The following is an 8,454-nucleotide window of genomic DNA, read 5'->3' on the forward strand; positions in this document are numbered from 1 at the left end:
TTTAGCGCTTGCCTTCAGCCCAGGGCATGATCCTGGAGTCTCAGGATCGAGTCCCACATCAGGCTCCCTGCACGGAGCCTGCTTCTCCCTCTGCCTGTGTCTCTGCCTCTCTCTCTCTCTCTCTTTCTCTCTCTCTCTGTGTGTGTGTCTCTCATGAATAAATAAAATCTTTTTTTTAAAAAAAAGTATTTGACTAGCGTCATATAATGCAGTCTCTTTCAACTCTCCAATAGAATACAAAAAAAAAATTGCAATAAAAATGGAAACATGGTATCACTACTAAAAAGTAAGATTTAAAGCAATTGATGGAAATCTGAAATTTTCAGTACATACAAAATTGATGCTGCTAGGTTTAGAAAAGCAGATCTAGGATTTGCTTCTTGAAATTTTATTTATTTATTTATTTATTTATTTATTTATTTATTTATTTATTTATTTTTACTATACCGCTTGTCCTCACAAAACATGGGAAGTCTTGTTACATCTCCTTTTTCAAGAACTGTAGAAAATATAACAACCCTATCTTTACTGAAAAAAAATATTCTTCTTGGAATTTTCAGATTACTCTCCTCTCTCTCTCTCTCTCTCTCTCTCTCTCTTCTCTCTCTCCTATACACAATCTTTCTATATTCAGAAATATAATGAAATAAGATAGTTGAGAAAAGGAACAATAACCTTCAGAGCCCCTTTCATCCCTATCCAATACAAACTCATCTTCAAATTTCCATGGAATTACTACTGCATAGAATTCCCGGCCTTACTACTGGTAATGGTGTGTGTGTGTGTTTTGTAGAGCATAGTTATTAGTGTGACTGATTCTGTTCTCAGTATCTATGTTTTGGTAACTTAGCCCTCTTACAATTCCTGGAGATAGATTTTACCACTAAGCAATATACTGTGCTTAAAAAGCTGAGGCAAGGCTGACTGCTTTCTCTTTTCCAGCCCAGGATGAAACATAGAAAGTTATTATCTTCACTCCCTTTTATTTTCTTCCTGCAACCATCTCCTTTGCTTTTGGCCCCAGAGAGTAAACTCACCTGGTCACCTCAAGTCGATATAGTTTCCAAGATCTAGATGTAAGATAATAGAGGTAATCCCTCTTCCACATAACTTCCATATTTACAGGCTTTTTTTTTATAAGAGAATTCTCTTTGCTCTTTCTACAGATAAATGAAACTAGTAAATTTTATATTTGGATTGTGACCTGATGGCTCTTGTGTGTAGTCTTCCCTTATAAGAACCATCGATGGCAGTTTCATAGTACCCTTATGCCTTTAAAAATTAACAGGAAAAGGGAGACTGGCAAATAATATTGCCCAGAGAAAGTGGCTTCCATTGCTATTTGTGACAGCAGAGTTGAGAGGAGGCTGGCAGCAGGAAATCATGGGGATTGTAGATGCCAATGAGTTTCGTTATTTAGAGTATGAGAATTAGAAATAGAGGCAACAGCAGGAGCAGTTGTGGGCTAGAAAATAGAACAGGTGTGAAAACTATAAATGGTAATCTATTCTCTAGCTGCTAATCTGAGGAAAAGACTTCAACCAATGCCTGTATGAACCTAAGGCATCCTAAGACAAACACAAATGTGGATATCTGGACATTGCATTTGAAAATAACTGAGGGAATAATAACAAAATTATAGGGATCGTGAAAAATAATTCAAACCAAAGAAAAAGGGGGGATCCCTGGGTGGCGCAGCGGTTTGGCGCCTGCCTTTGGCCCAGGGCGCGATCCGGGAGACCCTGGATCGAATCCCACGTCGGGCTCCCGGTGCATGGAGCCTGCTTCTCCCTCTGCCTGTGTCTCTGCCTCTCTCTCTCTCTCTGTGACTATCATAAATAAATAAAAAAAAAATTAAAAAAAAAGTTTAAAAAAAACAAAGAAAAAGGGACCTCCAAGCTAAAAGCTCAAAGGTAAAAACATTCCCCCAAATGAATCATTATAAAAAAAAAAAAAAAAAACAGATTGAATTCTAGAAAAGTTGCACTTTGTCAGTGAAAAACCTATGAGGAGTGTGTTGGCTAACATTAAAAGACAACAGAATTAAATTGAGACGTAAGAGGGTATGTAAGAAACATTTGTAAGTAAACTAAAATGCATTAAAAGGAATAAGGGGACAAAATAAACCATGAAGAAAATAAAATTAGAAACATGGTGGATAAATGTGAAAATTCATCAGACTAGAAAAGAATCCATAAGACACAACACAACAAAGCAACAGCCAATGAAAGAGAATAATACCATAAAGCCAGTGCACAAAGGTTAAAATGACTCATTGTGTCTGTGGATCTTCTATTATGTTACAGTTCAGATTCCTGCCTTGTTTTTAAATCCCAAGGCTCGGATTGGGATTCATCCTTCCTCTGAGTAAAACCCTGGATCTTGCTTATCAAGAACATATCTAATTCTAGAGTAGATATCAGACACACACACACTCGCATACACAATTACTCACAACTTATACTAATGCCGTCTTATATAAAGTTGTAATATTTGTTGGCTGTTTTTTTTAAAATATATAAATTACAAGTAGTTACGATGTTTCTATGCACCACTGACATTTGCCTATTTCTGGGTAAGGTAAAGCTTCTAATGCACATCCTACCAGACCACTTACATGTTGTGGACCCTGGATCCAGCCCCTAAAAGATATTTTCTGAGGACATCAAAGAAACTTAAACCTTAGGTCATTAGTCTTATCCAAGAGTGAAGAAGCAAGCTATGGTCTGGGATACCAAAAAATTTGCATTAGATGCTGGAGAAACAAACTAAGAAGTTAAGAAACTAGAGATTGAATGAGGCTAAAATAAGAGGAAGACTAAGAAAAATTTAAAAACCCAAGAGATTAGTTATGATTAGATTATGTCTTTGTGTCCTTCTTTAAGAGACTGTACATAATCAAGTAATATTGCAACCATCTTCAAAACACTCTATTAGCACGATTTAGCTACTACCTCTCAGAATATTATCAATTCAAGATATTACAGCTTTTAATTTTTTATTTTAAAAAATTTAAGGATATTACAGATTTCTAAAACTAGAATCTTTCCTGCTTTCTGGTTGTTTCCTCTTCCTCCAGAGGATCCTTCCCAAACTCTCCTTCTGCTCATCACACTGAGGATTCATGTGCTAATCTTCTTGTCTTGTCATTTTACAGGCTCCCCACATCAGTATGTCCAAATTCATGATTGGATATTGTCGGAGATAAATACAGCTGGACCTTAGTTAAAACAGTTAAAATGGCTTTTATTCAGTAGCTAGTGACAGTAGGGGGAAAAACTGAGCTCCATTCTTATTTGTGGACAGTTATTTTAAGGAAGAATGAGGGAGTACTTGGGCATAATGAGGGGAATGAAAGACCAGAGTCCGAAGGAATTGTTTGTGAAATCCGTGTGGGCTTGCTAACTGACAGTCATCAAAGTGAGGCTCCTATGCTCCCCAGGCACTGGAGACAGGGTCTCTACCTGCGCGTGTGGAACAAACAGCAAATTCTTTTGGCAGCCTTGATTTTTTCCAGCCAAGTACTTTAAGGGAATCTAGGGATGCACCCCAAGGATGCTACTAGGAACTGTCAGTATTTATTCAAGCCAAAGTTGAGTCAAGAAGAAGAGGGCTTAGATGAGCCTGGCTAGAGTTGGGTCAAGAGAATCTTTTTCCACATATAAAGATTATTGTCTCTTCTACATATATAGCAATTCCTATCCTGAAGTGTACACCTACCACTTGGTTTGTCTGATCAAACATTCAATAGACAATTGGAACATAGCAGGTCAAAAATTAAACTATTTCCTCAGTAGAATTAGCTTATCTCCTTATCTCCTCTCTTGTTAGAGTGATTGAGACTACACAATTCTGGAATTCTGGAATTAGACTAAAAGGGATCCCCCTTCTCGTAATACACATCTACCTTGACCTAAAATCACTTCATTATTACTCAGATGTATCTATTGTATTTTCTTAATACTTTAAGCATAAATGTTATCCTTTTGGTCCTGGATTCCAGCAGAATCTTTTTTTTTTTTTCTTTCCTTGACCATTACCTTTTCTTCCAGTCTCTTTCTCTCTTCTGAGCAGCCCACAAGCCAATTTTTACATAGCCTATAGCAAAATCTTGGCTTAAATGCACCATTTGATTTTTTCCACCTCTGATAAAATAAAATAAATCCTTATTTATAAGACCATGACTTCATGAACTTGGTCCATATTTCTGTCATTATTTACTAATCACTCTGCAGTCCACATCAGGAAGTCTGTGTGTGCGTGTATGTGTGTGTGTGTGTGTGTGTGTGTGTATTTCTGACTTTGTATTTGCACTTACTATTTTTACTCTCTGGAAATGCTAATCTGAGTTTTTCACCAAATCAATTTCTACACTTATTCAAGAATGAGGATTTTAAAGGATTTTAGAGAGTAAAAAGCTGTTTGATACTATTTATTGAAAAGTCTAATGATTTGATATTTATCTAAATGAAATTTGAGGGATCCCTGGGTGGCTCCGCGGTTTAGCACCTGCCTTCAGCCCAGGGCATGATCCTGGAGTTTCTGGATCGAGTCCCACATGGGGCTCCCTGCGTGGAGCCTACTTCTCCCTCTGCCTGTGTCTCACCTCTCTCTCTCTCTGTGTCTCTCATGAATAAATTTTAAAAATCTTAAAAAAAAAGAACAAACATGTTTCCTTTTTTAAAAAAATGGAATTTGAAGGAAGGTCCTAGAAGGAAAAATGAAATTCCTTATACCTTTTATCATCTTGGGGAATATTCCCTGGTATATTGGAGCTCTATCTACTATAGAGAGTAAGCTATGTGGTTGTAAATGGCTTCCAGTCTCAATATAAATGTATACATGAGTCTGGGTGTTTATTGTTACTGTGATTATTATTGTTAAAATAATCCTATTTTTACCTCCAGACCAATGTGACCTGAGGAATGAAGGGTCATACCAGCGTCATGAGACTTGATAAAACAAATTCATGCACATCCAACTGGTCCTTTTACTGCCTGTTTTCTTTATAAATGTAGAACAAGTTAATGTAAATCGGTAAATTAAGTTGATATACATATGAAAGCATGTGTAATTTCAGAAAACGATAAAGATATTTTGTAAGGATGCTTTCCACAAAACGTCCAATTAAGGAGGTAATCTGAAAAAAATATTGAATTTATAAAGCAAAGTTAGCAGATCTTCATTTGTTAGATTTCAGTACACAGAAACTGAATTAGAAAACAGAAAATTGGCCAGCCCCAGTGGCGCAGCAGTTTAGCGCCACCTTCAGCCGAGGGCCTGATCCTGGAGACCTGGGATCGAGTCCTGCGTCGGGCTCCCTGCATGGAGCCTGCTTCTCCCTCTGCCTGTGTCTCTGCCTCTCCCTGTCTCTCCTCTCTGTGTGTCTCTATGAATAAATAAGTAAAACCTTAAAAACATTATTAAAAAAAGAAAACAAAATTTATCTCTTTGTGACAATTTCTTTCCATCACATCAACTTGCTATTCTTTATGTATTATCCCGATTTATTTTTCTTTGTAGGATTCATTACCATCTTATACAGCTCCTTCTCAATCTATTTTATCTACTTTCCTACTCACCTCCTTTACTTTGTAAGCTCCATAAAATCAGTAACTTTGTCATCCCAGATTTTGAGATAGCACCTTGGACAAAGCAGATGCTCAATAAATATTCGTTGGATAAATTAATGAAATAATGACATTGTGAATTACTTGACAACAAGAGAAATATTTTAGTTATGTATTGTACTCCTTATAGTCATAGTTCTTGACATGATTTAGGGACTCAAATAATAATGTAGCATCCAACAGAGTGGATAGAGTTTACTAAGATAGAAAACTTTAAAATATCAAGGAGGCAATTGGAGAACTGAGTGTGAGACTCAGAGAAACCGTTGGATGAAGTAAGGTGGGAATAACTAGAAGATTAATGTCAGGGGCGAAACAGATATGCACAAACACAAATATAAGAACAAATATGGTGAGTTGCAGGAGTAAGCATGTAGAGGATTACATTACATCAGCGATTTCCTCCTTCATGAACAGAATTGGTTCCCATCAAAAAATTTCATGGCTTCTCTCTTCCTCTGCATAACCATTTTTAATTAAAAAAAAATCTTTGTATCCCCTACACTCATTTATCCCACCCCCTACCACCTGCCTCTGGCAACCAGCAATCTATCTTCTGCAACTGTGAGCTTAGTGGTGTTTCGTGTTGTTTTGATTTGTTTTTTTGTTTGTTTTAGACTGAACATATAAGATAGATCATAAGGTATTTGTCTAGCATAATGTCCTTGAGGTCCATCTGTGTTGTCACAAATGGCAATATTTCTTTCTTTTTTTATTGATGAGTAATATCCCACTGTACACGTACCATAATTTTTTAAAGTTATTTGTCCATCTATGGACACTTAGGTTGTTTCTGTATCCTATTAAAAATAGTGCTGCCATGAATATGGGGATGCATATATCTTTCATAGTTAATATTTTTGTTTTCTTCAAATAAATACCCAGGAGTGGAATTGCTGGGTCATATGATATTTCTAAATTTAATTTTTTTAGAAACCTCCATACTATTTTCCATAGCAGTTGTACCAAATTACATTTCTACCAACAGTTCACAGTAGTTCCTTTCTCTTTACATCCTTGCCAACACTTGTTATTTCTTATCTTTTTGATAATATTCTAACAGGTGTGAAGTGATATGTTATTGTGGTTTTGATTTGCATTTCCCTAGTAGCTAATTACATTGAACATCATTTCATGTACCTATTGGCTATGTGTATGTCTTCTTTGAAAAAATGTCTACTTGTATCTTCTGACATTTCTTGATTGTTTTTTGTTTGTTTGTTTGTTTGTTTTTTGCTGTTGAGTTGTATGAGTTCTTTGTATATTTTGGAATTTAAACCCTTATCATATATATGATTTGAAATATTTTCTTCGATGTAATAAGTGGTTTTTAAATTTTGTTGATAGTTTCTTTGATGTGCAAAAGCTCATTAGTGTGCTGTAGTCCCACTTGTTTATTTGTGCTTTTGTTGCTTTTAATTTTAATGTCAGATTCAAAAAAATCATCACCAAGACTCATATCAAGTTGCTTACAACTAACCCTCCTTTTCTTGGCGGGGGTTGGGTGTGCAATTCCTGTAATGTATGGGGAGGCAGAAAGGGCTCTGGCCCCCTCATCGTCATGTCTTTAGAGCCCACGGCTTCCAGTCCGCTGGTTCTATCCTCAAGGGCTGGGACACGAAAAAAAAAAAGTTGTTTATAACTATGTTTTCTTATAAAGACTTTATGGTTTTAGGTCCTACGTTCAACTCTATAATCCATTTTGAGTTAATTTTTGTGTACGATCCAGGAGGTGGTCCAGTTTTATTCTTTTGCAAGTAGTTGTCCAGTTTTTCCAACACCATTTATTGAAGAAGCTGTCCTTTCCCCAACATATATTCTTGACTCCTTTGTCATAAATTTGACCATATATGCCATGGTTTTATTTCTGGGCTCTATGTTCTGCTCCATTGACCTATATAACTGCTTTTATACCAATACCATAGTTTTAATTACTATAGCTTGTAGTTTAATTTGAAACTAAAACAAACCTCCAGCTTTGTTCTTTTTGTCAAGATTGCTTTGGCTATTCAGAGTCTTTGTGGTTCTATACAAATTTTAGGATTGCTAATACTATTTCTGTGAAAAGTGCTTTTGGAATTTTGATAGGGATTGCATTCAATCTGTAAATTGCTTTTGATAGTAAGGATGTTTTAACAATATTAATTCTTCTAATCAATGAGCACAGGATACCTTTTATTTATATCTTAAATCTCTTTACTAAATATCTTGTAGTTCTCTGCATATAGGTCTTTTTTCTCCTGATTAAATTTATTCCTAGATATTACATTATTTTCACGCAATTTTAAAGAGGATTGTTTTCTTTATTTCTCTCTCTGGTAGTTCATTAACAGATTTTTGTGTATTGATTTTGTAATCTGCAACTTTACCTAATTTTTCTGTTCTACCAGTTTTCTGATGAACTCTTAGGATTGTCTATGTATAATATCATCACATCTACATATAATTACAGTTTTTACTTCTTTCTTTCCCATCTGAATGCCTTTATTTCCTTTTCTTGCCTAATTACTCTGGCTAGGACTTGAGAAGAATGTGTAGTTCTGTTTACTTTTGGGTGGAATGTTATATAGATATAGAAATAGGTATAGATTTACACTATTTTTATATCTATCTATCTATCATCTATCTATCTGTTAAGTCCATCTGGTCTTCCATGTCATTTAAGATTGATGTTTCCTTATTAATCATCTGTCTGGATGATCTATCCATTTATGCAAGTAGCATATTAAAGTCTCCGCTATTTTATTGGTGGCCTGTCCCTTTATGTCTATTAATATTTACTTTACATATTTAGGTATTCCTATGTTGAATGCATAACTATTTA

At 35.5% G+C, this 8,454-nt stretch overlaps 1 non-coding gene across 1 annotated transcript; it reads left to right on the top strand.

Moving 5' to 3' along the window:
- The first annotated feature begins 7,110 nt into the window (after window positions 1-7,110).
- LOC112930894 (small nucleolar RNA SNORA57) lies at window positions 7,111-7,251 on the top strand. The gene has a single exon (XR_003237228.2). It is a non-coding gene; the product is annotated as a small nucleolar RNA SNORA57 (small nucleolar RNA).
- Window positions 7,252-8,454: the final 1,203 nt, after the last annotated feature.

Source organism: Vulpes vulpes, chromosome 12, assembly GCF_048418805.1.
Source record: "Vulpes vulpes isolate BD-2025 chromosome 12, VulVul3, whole genome shotgun sequence".
NCBI classification, from domain to species: Eukaryota; Metazoa; Chordata; class Mammalia; order Carnivora; family Canidae; genus Vulpes; species Vulpes vulpes.